Source organism: Sminthopsis crassicaudata, chromosome X, assembly GCF_048593235.1.
Source record: "Sminthopsis crassicaudata isolate SCR6 chromosome X, ASM4859323v1, whole genome shotgun sequence".
In the NCBI taxonomy this organism is placed as follows: Eukaryota; Metazoa; Chordata; class Mammalia; order Dasyuromorphia; family Dasyuridae; genus Sminthopsis; species Sminthopsis crassicaudata.
The window spans coordinates 46,252,015-46,271,278 of record NC_133623.1 but is presented as its reverse complement, the minus strand read 5'-3'; the positions used below and the strand labels follow the sequence as shown (position 1 = coordinate 46,271,278).

Here is a 19,264-nt window from a genome sequence, read left to right as displayed (position 1 = left end):
AAGATATGTGTTTATAATACCTGTTCCCTAGTAAATGGTCAATTTTTATAAAAGTTCCATGTGGTATAGGAACCGTGTATGTTCTTCGAATGTTCCATTTAGAAGCTAACCTACCTTTTAACTTTAGTTTCTTTCAGTTGCAGATTCTCCTTTTTGTTTACCTTTCCATAAAACATACAAAACTGACAAATTAAAAAAAAATTAATAATAGTACCTACTTCACCAAGTTGTTGTGAGGCTCCAATGAGATGATATAAGTAAAGTACATTGTAAAGTGCTATGTAAATGTGAGCTATTATTTTTTTTTTCAGATGAGTGAGGATTTAAAGCCAGAACCAATTTTACCCATTTATGTTCTTATTTTCCTAAGCAGCCATTTCAAGAAGAACCTCTTGTTTGCTATTCATTAGCAAACTAGCCTTTCCCCTCTCAATCAGTTCCTCAAGAAAAAAGTGTTGGAGCAACAGAGGGTAACATTAATGACAAGGGGTTGGAAAAGTTCAGTGACCATTTGGCCGTTCAGACTATAGCAATTCAGCCTAGAGGAAAAGCCCGTGCACTGTGAGGTGACCATGGGAGGACCAAGGCCTTGTTGATCAAGGAACTATTCCACTCCAAGCAGGAGTTTTGCTAAGTGCTCCCTCCTTGCTGAGAGTTGCTTAGTTTCTTGCTCCCCTATGGACTCTCCCCTGGGTATTGTGTTGACACTGGAAGCACACCTTCTGTACTTTCTACAAAGCAGGGCCTTGAAAGGCAGTGTAGCAGCAAAGGGCCTGGCACCAGGGCCTGCTGTGGGGATAGTCACCCAGTCTTGGCCTCCTGTGGACAGGTCCTGATAAGGGAGTCCATTTCTTCTCTTGTATCAAAAAACTGATGTTGAAATGAAATCAATAGACTTGCAGTAGTCTATTGTCCAATGATCAAGCAGCTCACAGTTAATAGCACTTTAAGGCTTATTTTCTGATTTGAGCCTCACAACACACCTGTGAGCTAGGTGTGGCGATACCCATTTTACAGATGAGGGTTGTTTCTCTCTGGAGCTAGAAATGAACCTTAAGAGGATAATTTGTCCAAGTTTCTAATTTCACAGGGAGATTAAGGGACTTCACAAGATCTGGAGTCACAAGGAATCTGAGAGATGATCTAATCGATCCCCCTCACTTTAAGGCTCAGAGGGTTACAACTTGTGCTCATGTAGGCGGTAAGCATCGGATGTGGGATTTCTGACCCAAGAGGCTGCTGGAGTGAAGGTGAGGCTGGTAGAGGCAAGAGCTGAACCAGGATTCTCCTGACTTCAAATTCAGTTCTCCTGAAGGGCCATGAGCTGTCCAATGTGATCGAGGTAGCCAATGGCAGCCCTTTGAGGCCGAACCCAACATTCTTGCCATTGTACAGTGCTGCTTAGGGATCTCTTTCCCTTTGAAGCCATTAGGCAGTGAGTATGTTTCAGCTAAAATCAACACATTAATGCTCAGTAAAGATCACACAAATTAGTTGTTTGGGCTTATGCTGACTGTTCCATCCTCGCTCTCATAGTTTGTCCATTTAACCGATAGCAGCTGTCATCATTAGGGGCTGTTAGGTCACCAAACATCAGTGTAATTGAGCCTGACATAGGATAAATTTTGTGTGTGTGTGTTTGTGTGTGTGTGTGTGTGTGTGTGTGTGTTTACTCTCTCCTTCCTGATGCTAATTATTGGGTTGCTGCTTTAAAAAAACAACAACAAACCAAACAAATGTCTGTTTGATGGATTAGAAGTCTCTTAAGGATGCCAGTTAAATGACAGTTTAATGACAGGCATCCCAGTACGGTGAAGTCCATTCTAATAAGGTGTTGATCACAGCTAGAAAGACTTTGTCAAACAAATATCCCTTTTTAAAGGGGAAAGAAGAAAGCTGAAAATCCTTTCAAAAGCCCAAGCTAAAGATGTGCCACAAGGAATACAGGGCAGGTTTTTCCCTCTTCCTCCCTTTCAAGTGCTTAAGACTGATGAGAATTCACTCAGGGGCTTGTCTTTCCTTGAGAGAAAATTGTATTTCAGGACAATGTGAGTTTCCTCTTTTGTATATGTGAGACCAGTACATGTGGGGTTAGGTGTAGCTGCACACTCCCTATATGCCAGGCTCAATTATAAATACAAGCGGGGGAGCCAGGAGTCTGTGGTCTTAATCTGGGCAAGGTGTCCAGTACTTTGTCTCACTTGGAACGGAGCCCCTCTTTAGAATGGGAAAAAAAAGCTGAAATAGTTTTCCCCGATGTTTTGATTCATACAATAGACCAGAGATAACTCGTGTAATCTTGGCCAGGTCACTTACTTTCATTCCTTGTAAAATGAAGCACTTGGAAAGAGCACCAGGTTTGGAGTCAGAGGACCTGGGTTAGAATCTTGATTTTGCCACTTGAGTGAATGTGGAGAAATCCCTTAAGTTCTCTGAGTCTCAGTTTTTTTCTTCTGGAAAATGGGGGTGATATGTAGACTAGATGGCCACTGAGGTCCCTTCCAACTGTAAGTCTGTGGTCACAGTGATTCCAGGAGGAAGAGATCTTTGAAATCTCTTCCATCTTATGAATGTTTGGCTAAAGGAGCAGCCCAATGATCCATCAACCTCAGGAAGAAGAGGGTAAACACAAATACACCGGCTGGGTTCCAGGCTCTGCAGCATTGCCATTCTATGACCTGATGGTTTCTAATGATGCTTTCAAGTTACATATGATTTGATAAAAATAATTCATAACAAGGTCTGACTGGTAGTGGATAGACAGCTGGCTTTGTAGGCAATTGGAAAGACTTGGTGAACTTGTGGAAGTCTCCTAATGTCTTAGCACCATGGGCAGCTCTCTAGGACAAGGAGTTGTGGAGCCAAATACAGACCTGTATTGACTTTCCTTTTGGGAGTTCTCCACACCAATGTATTCACTGGGCCAATCCCCATTCTTTTATGTCCAAAAGAAGGCGTGATGGATACAGGCTTAGGGACCTTTTATGTTGTAAGGAGAAAGAGGGCTCATGCTGCTTCAGCCCCAAGGAATCATGGTAGAATTTAAGGGGATGCTGATCTGAACGCTAGTTTGAGGTAGGAGGATCTTCCCAGCTCCCTTCACAATAACGCATGTGGCCATTAACCTACTCTGCCTGGATCCTAGGCACTACCTATTTGTAGCTGTCTCTTGGGGTTGCCTTGAAGGCTGCCCATTCTATTTCCTCAGCACCAAGGAAGAGTAATTTAAGATTAGAGAAGGCCAGAGAGTCTTGTAACGTAGGACCGGGCTGGCTAAGCATGAAGAGGACCAACCCCAAAGGGATTCATAAGATCTACTTCCCAGAGCGTGGGGGCAGAGGAGTTGTGTCACTGGAAAGAAGAATTATGTCCATGAAATCGTGGCGCCCTTAGACTTTGGTGTGGAAACTCAAATGGCCTTTTAGCAGTATATTCTCCCAGGACCAACTCTGGAATTGCATCCTTGGGAAGAAAATCTTAGACCAACAATGTCTTTGAACGGGTTATTCAGTATAATAGTAGAGCCTATTTCTCATCTTTTAAAAAAAAGCAATAAATGGTTTATGGCTACAAATGTTGTGGGAAAAATATTAGATCTGGCATGAGAGGAACTGGGTTCAAATCCTACATCCTACCCCGATTAGGGCAAATCACTTCTTTTCTTTAACTTCAAATCCAAGGAGGGGACAAACATTTATTAAGCATGTCAGGCACTGTGCTAAACAAGTATTATCTCTTTTGATCCTCACTATAACCCTGAAAGGTAGCTGCTATTATTCTCCACTTTTTACAAATAAGGAAATTGACATAGCTAGAGATTAAGTGACTGACCCAGAGTCACACAGCTAGTAAGTATCTGAGGTTAAGCTTTATTTCAGGACTTCAGGACCCCAAGTATAGTCCTCTCTCCATTGGGTCTGGGTTTCCTCCTCTATAAAATGACAGGGTGGGAATATAGACCCTCTAAATTCCCTTAGAGATCTGGCACTATGATACTACATGTGACCTTGGGCCAACCATTTTGCCTCTCCGGACCGAAGTGGACCCTTTTGTGAAATGTGGGAGTTGGATTAGATGGCCTCTGAGGTCCCTCCCAGCTCTAGAGCTAAGGAGCCTACATGTGACCTGGGGCAAGGCACTTTCCATCCTAAGGCCTCAGTTTCCGCCTCTGCAATATTGAGGTTGGACTAGGTGGCCTCTGAGGTGCCCTTTCAGCCCTAGATTTATGACCCTCTGATCTTTTAGGACACATTCTATTTGGGGAGAGAAATACAGAAATAAGTACATGTCAAATATATCCAAGGCAACTTTTGGTGATAGGAGGACTTTTACAGTGTCAGGATCAAGAAGGCTTCATGTATAAGGTCATGAATCATCCAAGCACAAAAGAAATGAGGGATTCAAAAGTTTCTTCCAACTGGAAATCTAGGATCCCATGATCCTCAGTGAAAAGTATAGTTACATGTTAGCAGGAAGCAGTAAGTGCCGACTTCACTGCATAGGCAATGTATTTTTCAAATAAGCTCTGTATTTGTTTTTGAAGTAAGAAGTATGTGTTAAATAAATAAAATCATCACTTATCCACATACGAAGACAATGGTCCTGACATCCATAAGATATGAGTTTTAGGTTATTTTTCCAGTAGTGGTGATGATTTATGATGAAACATTTAGTGCAATTTATTTTTAAAAAAAAAAGGTGACCTCTTGCTACTCCCAAATTAAAAAAAAAGATTCTATTATTTTCTACATATCTCCTGGTGATACCTCTATTACTGTGGTCCAGAACTATCAGCAGGGTCATGAAAATGTATATGTGAGCTGATCCCAAGGCACTAGATATAGAGGAACAAGACCAGAATTTAAGTCCTGTTCTCCCAGTTATTACTTATATGTTCTGGGAAGGTCACTTCCACTCTGTGCTCAGTTTCCTCATCTGTAAAATGAGGGGGTGTGATTCAACTCCACACATCCTTATCAAACTTCATACTTATCTGGTATCTTGCTAGACCCTGTGCTTCTTCTATCAAAAGAGAGAGGGAAAGAGAAGGAGTGAGAGGAGGAGAGAGAAAGAGAGACAGAGGGGTGGAGAGAGAGAGATGACAGAGAAAGACAGAGAAACAGAGAGAGGAGGAAGAGAAGGAGAAGGAGGAAGAGAATAAAGAGAAGAAGAAGAGGATGAAGAAAAGAAGAAAGAAGAAGAGGAGGAGGAGGAGGAGGAAGAAGAAGAGGAAGAAGAGGAGAAGGAATAAGAGGAGGATGAGAAGGGGAAGGGGAGAAGAGAGAGAGAACATTGAAAACTGGTGAAGGTGGGGAAAGGCTTCAAGAAAGGGATGGAAGGTCTGCTTAGTCTTTTAGAAAATTAAGGATTCCAAGAGGTGAGGAGGAGAAAGGGGACAGTACATTCCAGGTATGGGGTCACTGTCCCACCATGTGAAGGCAGAGAAATGGGCAATGGCATATAGGTTTGGAGGAAGAGCTAGCTGGCCACTTTGACTGGAATATGATTTATTTATCAGCTCCTAAATCTGTGACAGCTCAAGATACTTCCCTAGGTCTTTGAATCATAAAATGACAATAGAGGGAGGGGACCTTATAGCTCCTTCCTTTTACATGTGAGAAAAGTCAGAGGAAATCAGAAAGGAAAAGAAATTGGTCCCTCTCTGTCTTTTGCTTGAGACTGCAGGATCTAGAAGATTGGTTGTTGGACTTATCTCATGGCCCAGGGGAAAGAGTTCTGCCTCAGGAGTGAGAGGACCTGAGCTCCAACTCTGCCTGCGTTGACTTTGGGTGAATTATTTAATTTCTCTGAGCCTCAGTTCCTCATCTGTAAAATGAAAAGTTTTGAGTAGAATCAGGAATTCTTAACTCTTTTTTGTGTGTGTCCTGAACCCCTTGGGAAGTCTCATAAAACCTATAGACCATTTCTTAGAATCATGTTTTTAAATGCATAAAATAAAATACATAAGATTACAAAGAAAAGAAAGTATATTGAAATACAGCTATCAAAATAACAACAACATTAATAACATTTATGGATTTCTGGTTAAGAACCATGGTAGATGGTTGAGAAAATCCTTTTGAGCTCTAAAGCTAGGATCCTAGGGATCATCCTGAAAAACATGACATCAAATCTCTGTTCAACAAAAGAGTACCAAATTCCGACCAAAGGTCTGTGTGTTTTTAATGATATTCAATACAACAAAATTCTGTTACAAAAAAAAACTATTTCTTTGGAGCCCATTGTAATTGGATTTGACCCAATTCTAGATCTATGATGAGCAAGAAGGAACTGTGACCTCACTGGAATGGGTGTTCTCTCTAATCCTGCGGAATGAAAGGCATTTTGTCCACCTCTCAACTATATATTCCTGACATGTCATGGCAAGGGTTGGGGATGGAGGTTCCTCAACTTCTCTTAAAATAGCAAAAATACCAGTGAAGCATAAGCATTGGTGAATAACTTTGGGTAAAAATGACTAGAATAAAAAACTCTACTGCTAAGTATTAGTAATATTACTTGTTAATTAAATATGGAAAGGGAAGGGTTCTTTCAAAAATTTAAGTTTTCTCATTTTCATTTGTTCTTAAATATCAAAGGTAAAATGTTAAAACTTTCAAAGTGCCAGAAACCTTTCTTATTATAAACCGTCATACAAACGCTTACTTAGGGAAAAGTAGGTAGTGGTGCAATGGATAGAGTGCTGGGCCTGGAGTCAGGAAGACACATCGTCCTGAGTTCAAATCCAGTCCTCGTCATTTATTTGCTGTGTGTCCCTGGGCAAATCAATTCACCGTGTCTGCCTCAGTTTCCTCATCTGTAAAATAAGCTGGAGAAGGAAATGACAAACCACTCCACTATTTTTGCCCAGAAAATCTCAAATAGGGTCATGAAGAGTCAGATGCAACTGAATTCTTTTTTTTTTTTTTTTTTGTTTTTGTTTTTGTTTAACTACCTGTCAGGCATTGTGCTAAATGCTGGGGATACAAAGAAAAGCAAAAACAATTCTTGCCTTAAGGGAGCCAAAATTCCAAATAAACAAACAAATGAGTGTGTGTGTATGTGTGTGTACAGGTGATACATGCATATGATATAAAGGCAATACAGACATGTGACTTGTAGGAGATACACATGTACAATAAAAACATGTACAGGATAGATATAGGTGAGACACATATGATATGTGTGCTACATATTGAAACATATATATGTGACACATTTCTAATACAGATAGACAAAGTAGATGGGGAGGGGAGTCTCAGAGGGAAGGCACTAGGAGTTTGGGATACATATTGAAACATATATATATATATATATATATATATATATATATATATATATATATATATATATATATATATATATATGATACATATTTATAATACAGATAGACAAAGTAGATGGGGAAGCAGTCTCAGAGGGAAGGTACTAGGAGTTTGCGATACATATTGAAACATATATATATATATATATATATATATATATATATATATATATATATATATGATACATATTTGTAATACAGATAGACAAAGTAGATGGGGAAGCAGTCTCAGAGGGAAGGTACTAGGAGTTTGCGATACATATTGAAACATATATATATATATATATATATATATATGTATATATAGGTGATACATATTTTCTTTTTTTTCTTTCTTTTTTTTTTGAGAACCATATTTATAATCCAGATAAAGTAAATGGGAGGGAGTCTCAGAAGGAAGGCACTAGGACTTTGGGATACATATTGAAACACACACACACACACACACACACACACACACACACACATATATATATGAGATACATATTTATAATACAGATAGACAAAGTAGATGGTAAGCAGTCTCAGAGGGAAGGTACTAGAAGTTGGGGGAACCTAGATAGTCCTGCAAAAGGTGGGACCTGAGTCCCATCTTGAAGGAAGCTGGTGAGTCTAAGTATTCAGGATGAAGAGGGAGAGCATTCCAGGCACAGAGGACAGCTACTGGAAAGGTAGAGAGAGGAGAGACGTCCCGTTGTGTTGGAGGAACTGCAAATAGGCCAATGTAGCTAGATGGGAGAGTATGTGGAGGGGGTAGCGTTGATGCTACAAGGAACTTGGCTAGTGACGCCCTCCAGATGGGCCCTGATGGGGGCGGGGAAGGTGCCACGAACAAATTGGATTTTCTTTGGATTGAAATGGTTCTTTGGCCTTTTGGCCGCAGTCATGTGGTGTCTACAGTAGCCCGAGCTCGCCCTGTTTCCCCTCATGGCCACTCTCCAGCCTGGCAAGAGTTAAGCTTTTCTCAGCACAGCTGAAGTGGTGCCCGACTTGATTGGGATTTTGGAGTCCTAGCTCCATCAATTTCAGCTTCCTTTTGCTACATTTCTCCCAGCTGAAGAAATCAGTGCTTTGAGTAAAGCTTGGGCTGCTGGCCACAAGGGCAGAATACAAAGCACAGCAGGGGTGGTAGGGCCTGCAAATGAATCAGCTGGGGGTTGGGGCTCTGCGCATGTTATGTGGCCATAATTAATTGCCTACCAGGCTTTGCCAGGGCACTCACAGTTTTTATGCTCCCTTGCTGCTCTGTCAACACAGTTCAGCTCTTGCAAGGTTCACCCTCTCTTCGGGGAGCTCAAGGGTCACCGACGTCTTGGACCAGATCAGGCCTCACCATAAGTCTCAACGTACATTTGGCGGAGGCCGACGACTCCCGTCCTCCAAAGGGGGCTGAGCGCCCAGGCCCCTCGGAGGATGGCGATCGGCCCCTTCTGGCTTGCCAGTTGAGGTGTGCATGGAGAGGTGTGGGCCAGACCCTTCATGGAGGAATTCCATCCGTCTCACTGGCAGCAAGGAGAACCCAGAGAGGTTAGGGAATTCTGGGATGAGGCATTCTGGGAACTCTTGACTTCTCTGATCATTAATTTTTTTTTTTTTTTTACTCAGAGCTATTGGGAGGTTTCGTATAATTCTTATGATAGTGAGTGAGAGGTGGCATTTATGGTTTTTCCTAATGCGGTTTGTACAATACGCAGCCGAGAGGGCTTCCAAGCTTGGCTCACCAGCTGTTGCTTATCTGCAGTGGAGCAGAGATGTATCCATGGTGATCTTCTTGATTCAGCTTGTGTGGGAACAGGGATTCCCAAAGGACTTCATGGCATGGCATTTTCCTGGCATTTGCCTGGTATAGCTTTGCATAGAGGTCACCAAGCCCCCTAGTTTAGGACGGGCTTTTGGCTATGGGGTGGTGGTGGGTGGTGGAAGAATGACTTAAATTGGAGCTTGTTAAAACACTTTGTTCTTGGAAGCGAATGTTTTCTTCCATATGCTCATCATGTAAATGACCAATGAACACTCTTCCCATGGGTCCCCTATTGATTGCACATTAGAGATGGTGATCACGGCCATACGTGGACAGAGAGAAATCAGAAATCAGAACATTGGCAAAGTGGTGTTCTTTCATTGGATTTCTTGGTACTTTGGTGGGGACGGGCAGGGGGTATAAGTGAGGGGGTGGTAGCAAGGACTAGGTAGGATCCAGAGAGAATCTTTAGGTGGACGTGGATGGAGAGTAGGCCAGGAATTCAATCATCCTTATTATTTTCCATTATGCAAGTGCCTCATAAGCAAGGTACCACCTCTCCCACCACCCACCACCACCACAAGACTACATCTCATTCATCAATTAGAGGTAGAACATTTTGTGCCATTTCCATCATTTGATCTCATGTCTGTTCTTGTACATCAAAAGACAGTTTGCAAGGGAATAGCTTCTCAATGTCTTCAGACCAAAGGCAACAGACCTTTCTGTCCCCGAGTCCATCTTTTACCCTCTCTTCAAATGCCCTCCACAAACCGCCCCCGTCCCCTTTCCCTTTCCCTTTTACAGACTTAACAAAGCTCTTATTGGAAGCTTGCTAGTCCTTTTCAAGGCCTTCCAGAATTTTTTTAACCCTCTCTCTTTACTTGTTTACACCTTAGTTACAACATTTGGTCAGCATTTCAGTCCAGCTGGGTTCGAGCAAAGTTAAGCAACTAATTAATTAACTCCCTAGAGCACAGGGGTTTGTTTCATTTTTATCTTTTTCATTACGGTTCATAGCCTATCAGAAGCTCCTAAGTTTAGAGCCAGAAAGGACCTCGGAGGCCTTCTAGTTAAGCCTCCTCCTTTTTCAGAAAAGAAAACTGAGGCCCAGGGCAGGGAAGTCATTTGACTCAGGCCATTCTGGCAATAGGCCAGAGCTGGGATCTGAACCGTGATCATTCAGTGGGTATTGTTGTAGACTAATAGATCTAGGGCTGGAAAGGACCCTTGGAAAGGTCAGGTGCCTATTTCCATCTAGTCCAGCCCTTCATCTTCTAAAGTCCAAGAGGTCAGGTGTTTTGACCAAAGTGGCACCGGTAGCGAGTGACAGAGGTAGGATTTGAAACCTGGTCACAAGAATTGTTATAGAGAGCAGGAAAGGACCTTGGAAGCCAATCGGTACAACATTCTCATTTTATAAAGGGGAAAACTGAGGCCTAAAGGGGTCATGTGCCTTGGCCAAGGTTCCTCTGGGTTGACTGGTTATTCCCTTCAAATGCCTATATATCTATATCTATATCTATCTATCTATCTATCTATCTATCTATCTATCTATCTATCTATCTATCTATCTATCTATCTATCTATCTATCTATATATATATATATATATATATATATATATATATATATATATATATATTTTAAATACTGTGTACCCATTTGTGCTGGGCTTCCAATGAATGAGGTGTGTTTCAGAAGTCACCGGGCTTCGCCTCGGGTTCTGTTTTTGAGATCGGGTCTCCTGTCCCACTAGGCTAGAAATACAGTTACAACTCATGGGCCCACTGCTGATGCATAGGAATGCTTTACTCTGCTCCATGTTTCCATGGGCAGGTTTGTCCCTCCTTTGGCAGCTTGGTAGACTGCCTTTCCCCTTCCCCTCTCTGAGGGGCTCACTGAATTATTATCAAATTTAGGACCTTTAGCTTTTGTGCAGTTCAGAGCCCCCATATGTGAGGAACCCACCAACCATGATCTACCTTAGTAGCAGGGCTTACTTGCAGGTGCCATCCTGCAGGTATTTTCCAATTACAGTTTTTCTCTCTAGTGCTCTAATAGACACTATAAATTCTAATGGGATGATTAATCATCAGATCTTAGAAATAATCTAGTTCAACATCTCCCCTTCCTTTTCCTCTTTTCAATCAGGAAATGGAGGCAGACAAAGGTGAAGTGCCCAGGGTCACACACAATCTGTGGTAAGATTTCAACTCCGGTCCTCCTGACTTTAAGTCTAATTCTTCACACTACACTGTCCTGCCTCAGTGGAACGTGGATCTGACAGTGTTATCTCACCATTGTTTAATCACAGGAACTAGAATCCCATTCTTTCATTTCACAGCTGAGGCCTAGGCAAGGGAATTGACTTGCTCAAGGTCACATGGCCAATAAGTAACTGAGCTGGCTTCCTCTCCCCCCAGCCTATATATATATATTTTTTACTCTTGTCAGCCATTTATTTTGAGATTCCAAAAAAAAAGTGTATTTAAGGACACTCAAAATTTCCTCAGTTATTAAGAGTTTTTCTCTTGCCTTTACCTCCCTTCCAACCCCTGCCACCATCTAACGTCCACATTTTTTCGAAGTTCTTCATTCCCCAAATCAAACAAGCACATAATCACTCTCTTTGGACTTTCCCTTTGGAAGGTTACTGTGCTACAATCTCCAGGAAATTTTGGTTTAGCTGCTGTTACTTCCTACGTCATTTCTTCCTCACTTGTATTCCCTGATTGCCTCCCCATAGCCCCACTTTGGCAAGGAAATCATCCTTTTCCTTGTTTGGCATTCACAATTTCCAGGTAATTGCAATCTTCTCATTCCCTCCCCATGTACCCCCTTGCAGTTGCTTATGCCAGTTGTCTATTTCAGTGTTTCTGTGGAAGTCTCAGGTACCCTAGCACTTCCTAAATCCCATCATTGCTCTTTTCAGAATGCCTTCTATTTTTGGTTGTTTTCCTGGTATTGAAGAGGCTAGACGAAGTTAATTTCATATTCCAGCAGTGATTTCCCAGGCCTTCTTGAAAAATGGTTGGTCTAGTAATATGAGGGTTTTCTGCATCAGGCCTGAAGGTAGACTCATTTGGGACTAGCCCAGCCCTTAGGGCAACTTCCTTTCAATAACCACTTGGAGAGTCAAGCAGTGACCTCTATTCCATGAGGACAAAACCTCTGAGGGATATGTTAGGTCCAACCCTTGGATTCCCAACACGAATGAACTCTGTAATAACAGGCTAGGGAGATGCAATGTCTTGTGTGAAAAGGATCCGAGGGCTTTGGTGGACCACAAAGTATAACGAAGCACAGGTATACTGAGGACGGACCAGGCAGAGATGCTAACATCCCTTTAGACTGGATAAAGAGGGATACTGTACCCAGAACAAGAGAGAACACAGCCCCAGTATGTTTGGAATGGACTCTGTGATATTACAATGGGAATGTCATGTTCATTCAGGCCATTGATAAAGCTAGAAAGCGTCCACAAGAGGGTAATGAGGAGGATCGGGGTCAGAAAGTCATACCTTATGATTATCAATTAAAGAATCTGGTAACAACATTTAGCCTAGAGAAGAAAAGACTTGGGCTGTGTGTATGTGTGTGTGTGTGTGTGTGTGTATGTGTGTGTGGGCAGGCAGGAAGGACTGTCACGCAGAAGTATTGGGCTGGTTCTGCCCCAGAGGGCAGAATGAAGAGAAATGGGGCTGGGGAGAAGGGGGGGGTTGCATCAAGGCCTGTTTCAATTTGATGTAAGGAAAAACCTGCTAACAATCAGAGCTCGCCACAAAGGAAGAGGCTGCCTTGGGAGGTAGTAGGCTGCCTTTCACTGAGAATGTTCAAGTGGAGGCTGAAAGGCCACTTGTTGAGGATGTTGCCAGGAGGATCCCTGTTCAGCTACTCAGTTGGATTAGATAATTTCTAAAGTTGCTCTGAGATTCTGTAATTTTGTTACCCTCCCTGCAAGCTAACGTTTCAGGGCTTTCAATAATGCCTTGAATGAGTCCTAAGTTGATGCTTTGTTTAGGCATGGAGGTCTCGGTTCAAGCCACTATTTATTAAGGATTTCTCTGGGCTGAGCACAGTGCTAGGACTGGAAATACAATGACAAAAAGAAAAACACAGCACCTGGCTTCAAGCACTTTGCATACTACTTGGGAGATGTGTCAACCAAACAAAGAAGATGCTTGGGGGAAAGAGAAAAACCCAACTAGAGGGGATGAGGAAAGGGTTCCTGAGCTAAATGTTACATGAACATAAGGAGAAAAAGAAGCAGAGAGGGGGGGGTTTGCATTCCACACATGGGAAATAGCTGGAACAAAGGCAAAGAGGTGGGATATGGAAGGTCAAATAGGAAAGCAGCAAGCAACCCATTTGCCTAGGATGTAGCAAATGTGAAGGGAAGTCATGTTGGAAGGAGTCACTACCAAAAGATGCTCACGAGAAGCTCCAAATGCAGTTAGTCTGGAAAGGCAGGCTGGAGCCACATTGGGAAGAGATTGCAATGGAACACTTCCTATTTTAGCCGATGTAGGGAGATGAGAATGAGAGTTCCTTATTGAGTCTTGAGCATCTTAAGGGGTGTGTGTGAGAGTTTGCTTGAGACGGCATCTTTCTAGGAAAAGTATCGATATGCCCATTAACAACCTTGAGAGGATTGTGGTTATTGGTGTTGAGACGAGCTCAGAAACCATACTGAAGATGAGGTCATCTCCCAAAGTCTCATCTCTGGGGGTGAATTGTTGACTAGGCCTGAATTAGGGATGAATTGGCTGGCATCTAGACCTCTAAGGAAAGGTTTTATGTCAGACTTGGGCCCTTTTTTCTTGCCTTTTCTGAGGACATGTGAAAAGACCAGAGAGATTTGAGGGGAAGGGGAAGGTGGCTTCTGTGAGTTGCTGTAGCTCTTCAAGGACCAACCAGCCAAAGTGCTCTGAGCTTCAGAAGTGGCAGGAACTGGCTCAGTGATGAAATAATGAGAGCTCTTAAGTCCTGGGACTCTTACTGCCTGGCTCCAGCATCAGAGTCATACTCTCAGCTACATTCCATGTATGGAAGAGGGAACCATAGGATCTGAGTGGTAGGTGCTCTTGAGTCCCAGATCAAGGAGGAAAAAGCTCAAGTTTTTCTGAACCACAGCTTCCTAGATTTTGGAGAATGGGTTTTCTGGGTAGTATGATCTCTCTGGCAAGAGAAGAGGGATTCCATTATTAATTAGAGAAATGCAAATTGAAACAACTCTAAGATGCCCCTTCATATGTCTCAGATTGGCTAATGTTGGAAGGGATGTGGGAAAAGTGGGACACTAATGCATTGTTGGTGAAATTGTGAAATGATCCAACCATTCTGGAGAGAAACTTGGAGCTCTTCCCAAAGGACTATCAAGCCGTGCAGACCCTTTGATCCAGCAGTGTCTCTACTGGGTCTGTATCCCAAAGAGATCATAAAAGAGGGGAAAGTATCCACATGTGTAAAAAATGAATTATCTGGATAGTGAAGATTTGGTGGGAAGGAGGTTGTCTCTATTCCAAGTACATTTCTTTTGTGGGGGGAGTTCAAACCTTCATGGTGAATTGAGTCTACAAGTTGAGAACTCACAGGCCATTGGGGCAGGACAAGGAAGAACTCACGGAAATAGAATTACATTGTTTATGGCTACTGTGAGTCCCTTCATGCTGTCCTGTACCTTGATATACCTATTATCATGAGTACCTATATAGGATCCAGGACCTCTTTTATCCACTTCTGTGGAGATTTAGATACAAGCTATATTCTGAGATTTCCCAGAGGGAACTCTGAATGGGGAACCAAAGAAAGAATGATTTTGTGGGAAAATCCTTAAGATTGAATCTGGCCCATAAAAATCCAGATTTGGGGTGCTGGGAAACAGTTATACCCTAGAAGCAATAGGGAGCTGATGATGATTCCTAGAGAGAGAAGAGCCATTTGGTTAAGCCTGTGTTATAGAAAGATTATTTTGGCTTGCCAAAGGGAAAGGTCCCCTAAATATCCAGGAGAATCTGATATGGGGATGACATTAAAATATGACTCAGAAACTTATTAAAAACTCCAACCAGAATAGAATGCACATATGAGAGATGCTTTTGTAATTTTTTCTATTCCAAAATTATAGCCCTAAAAAGAAGTTGCCAATTCTTCGAGGTCAACATAACTGGAAGGGGAAAGTTACAGGTCCCTAAATACGGTCCTCTCCTGAGGTAGATGTGAAATTTGAGGTCCAGAGATGTTAAGCACAATAGTGGGAGGTAGAATTTGAACTCGGATCCTGCCACTCCAAATTCAGGATTTTTCCCACTGAAGCACACAGCAAGCAGTCATTGCACACCCACTCTGTGCCAGAGAGTACAAAAACAAAAATGAAAAGCAGTCCTTTCCTTCTCTGTACAATGAGGGGGCTGGGCTTTGTTCCAGCATCCTCTAGGTTTTTAAATGCAGACCGGAGGACTGCTTGTTAAGGGGAGCTGCGGAGAGGATTCATGTCAAGTTACCTTCTGAACGAGACAATTTTCTAAGATACTGTGATCTTTCACAAATATAAATGTCCAATTAAAGTTGGATTAGATGTCCTCGGAGGTCCCTGCCATTCAGAGACTTGGAGATTTCTAGAATTTCGAAGATCCCTTCTAGCTCTAAATGTTTATTTTTGTTCACGGAAAAAGCAGCAATAGAGTGATTCCCGGTGCCCTCCATGCCCCCCAGGCTGTTTCCCTAGGTGAGATGTTCACATGTTTTACCCTCTCTGTCAAGTATTTTCAACACCTTTACCATAATATGGCAGTAGGGAAGAAACAGAGCTACTTTGGAGACTGAGACCCTGAAGTCTTCCCTCAAACCCCGCCTGGCTCCTGAAGCTCATGTTTGCCTGTTGCCTTGTTTGTAAGATGGGGCTGATCCCACCCCACTAACCGTACGCATGGGTATGGACCCCAGCTCATTAAGCTCCTGAACCAGGGATTGTGATGGAAGAAAGTGGCAAAGGTGATTAATGGCCTTGTTCATTCACTTCTGGGTCATTAATCAAGGTATTATCAAACTGAACCCTAACAGTGACCCCTCAGACTGGAGCAGAAGCACTGCTATTCATCAAACTGGACCGAATGCTCTTTGAGGTCTCCTCCAGTGCTGGCGGCTTGTGCTCCTACTGTCACGATGGTCTTTGAGAGGTCACAAGCACCTACTGATTTTTATATTAAAATCTTTCCCTTTCAGAAAGAGAAAATACATCAACAGTGTACAGGGCAGGGTAATGGGGGAGAATGGGCACTAGTTCAGGAGTAAGGAGACCTGGGTCCAAGTCCCATCTGTGACTAGAGGTATGGCCTCTCTGAGCTTAAATTTCCCCATTTGTAAAATAAGAGGGGATTAGAACTGGAGGAAAGAATATTGGATTTAAAGTCAGAGGATCTGAGTTCAGATCCTGCCTCTACAACTTACTACTTATGGAATATCAGACAAACGATTACCTCTACAAGTGACTACCACTCTCTGGGACTCAGTTTCCTAATCTGTAAAATGAAGGAGTTGTACCAGATGATCTCCAAGGTCACTTCTACCTCTGCCTTCATGATTCAATGCTCTTGAAGGTACTTCCCCAGCTTAAAAGCCCAGTCTAATTGGGATGTGCCAAGGCTCTGTTTTCAAGTGTTTGTTAAGGAGAACTAAGACAGACATGTTGGGGATAGCTCATGCTGGAAAATTCTGCCATCTTGTCATTCAGCCATCTCGAGCCATTCACTTAGTCCAGGCCTCCAAAAGGTATGCCTGATACTTTTAAGTTACTAAAGAAGAGGGGACCTTAAGAAACTCTCAAAGAAACAAAAAAAGGAACACAGGTCCTGTCCCCATGGTGAAGATAGCTTATTAGCTACAGCAGCCTCAGAGACAGGAACACACACACACACACACACACACATATATTTATATATGTGTATATATAAATCAGGCTGCAGCTAACATGTATATTATGTGTAATATGTGTTATATATTTTATAATCTACATGATATATAATTACATATTTAATATCGTTTGTACTATAATATCTTATAGACTGCATTATATGTATTTAATATAAATGTATTCTAATATCTAAAAACATACTGTGTGATATGTAATATTTTCTTATCTGTTACATAATCTATATAATTTGGGGGTGACAAATTAGTCTTTACAAAGATTCAGTGGTCACAAATACAATCTTCTGGAATAATTTAGGAGGTCTGTGAAAACAAAGAAATTGCTCAAAGCATTTCTTAAAGCATCTGAAACACAGAAACCAGTGGGAATGGAAGCAGCCACCTGTATATTAAAAACTTGTCTGAAAGTAGCTAATTGTTCCTCAGTCCTTCTTCTAAAAGGGGAAAGTCGCCAAGGCAGCAAAGGAGTCTGTGACCGTTTTGTGCTCTTTTGGAAAACGCTCAGGTGGAGTGTTTGTGTTGCTGGGAAATTGAGTAGGGGGAGCCTGGGAAAAGGGAGCGCTTTCACTTCAAGAGCTGCAGGGTTTGAAACAATGTCCTTGCTCTTGGACTTGACAATTCTCCTTCAGAATGTCTGCTTAATAAGGTTGGCATTTATGGTGCTGATGCTGAGTTTCAAAGTAAATGAAAAACCCATTACCTGTGAATGGGTTCTTAAAACATTCAGAAAAATCAGCCTGCAAAGTATTTGCTTTTTTTTACGTGGTCATTGATATGTCTGGTGCTTCTGGGAGCCTATTGAGGGTGGTTCTGAAGCTAACGTGAATGGCTGCACCACTTCTGGGGGGCCTCCTCTGTGGGCCTTCTGCAGTGCCAGATCCTGAGCTCGTTGCTACAACTCAGCTCTCCCCGGCTCCAGGGGGAACGAGCCTTGAAGATTCTGTCTCTGTGCAGGAGAATGACCATTTTCTCCCAAAGTTGATAGAATGATAATCTTGAGAAGGCTCCAGGAGGCCCCAGCAGTGACTCCCTAATACATGTGATTCCCTAAGCTCATTGGCTGACAAACAGAAAAACTTCAGAGGGGGCCCCTCCATTTCACTTAAAGGATATTCTTTGGGATAATGCATTTTAAACACATTCAAGTCTGCCCCATCCTGAATAAAAGCCTTCCCTTGACTCTTCTTTTAGGTTTATCTATTTAGCAATGATGCGTCCCATCTCTTTCCACCCCTTTGGGACCTAAATTCTTGAAAAAAGATGAGCGATCTCTCCCTGCTATCTCTGCTTCCTCACTGACCCCTCCCTCCCTTGATTTTCTGCCCCCACCCCATCACTGAAATCAAAGGTCACCAGGGACACCCTAGAAACCTAATTCACATCTTGCTAAAGTCATGCCCTTTGCCCTTTCTTTGAGAGCCCATGGTGGCGATGACCATCCCCTTTCCTCACCTGGCTTGAGTGGCCCCTTCCTCCGGGTTCTTTTCATGTCTTTAATTACTTCTGTAGCCTTTCTTCACTCCTCACTATTTCCTGATCCTCTGAGGATCCGCTAAGGCTCTTTCATTGCCCTTTTCCCCCTCTCCACCCTTCACCCCACTCCCACATACACTCCGTCCCATAGTTTCAGCTACTGCATTTATTTAGACAAGCTTCCAAACTTTTCAAGTTCCATTGAGAATAGTGTCCCCCATTCTTCCACCCATATAGGACTGGGACCTCACAATCACCCCGGTCTCTCTCCCATGAGTGAGGCCTCCCTTCCCCCACCCCCATGGAGCCTCCTTTCAGATCATTCCTTGCATCCATCCATCCCCTCTTCACCCATAGGCCAGCAGCACAAGGCACATTCTTATTGCATCTCACCTGGACTACTTCAATAGTTTCCCCATTGGTCTCCCTGAATCCAGACTCTCCTCTCTCCACTCTATCTCCGCACAGCTGCTGTGTTGATATTCCCAAAGCACAGGACTGACCATGGAACTCCCTTGATGGAGAAGCTTCAGTGGCTGTTACTTCCAGGATAAAACAAAAACCCCTGTGTTCGCCATTTAAAGCCCTTCCCGATCTGGCTCCACCCTGACTTTCCAGACTTCTCACATTACTCTCCCTCACGCACTCTATGTTCTGTCCAAACTGGTCTCCATGCCGTTCCCTGTACACGATGTTCCATCTCCTGCCTCTATGTTTTTGTACAGGCTGTCCCTCATGCCTGGAACACTCTACCTTCTTCTCCCTCTGCCTTTTGGATTCTGAGCCTTCTTCAAG

General features: G+C 42.8%; 1 protein-coding gene across 2 annotated transcripts in view; it reads right to left on the bottom strand.

Moving 5' to 3' along the window:
* The window catches only part of MBNL3 (muscleblind like splicing regulator 3), a 217,883-nt gene extending 198,869 nt beyond the window's left edge, over positions 1-19,014 (bottom strand). Inside the window, exon 1 of one of the 2 annotated variants that reach the window (XM_074277763.1) lies at positions 18,863-19,014. The gene's annotated coding sequence lies outside the window, so the exon portion shown is untranslated. The remainder of the gene's footprint in view (positions 1-18,862) is intronic. The other variant, XM_074277759.1, reaches the window with a different exon arrangement.
* Between the last annotated feature and the right edge of the window lie 250 nt (positions 19,015-19,264).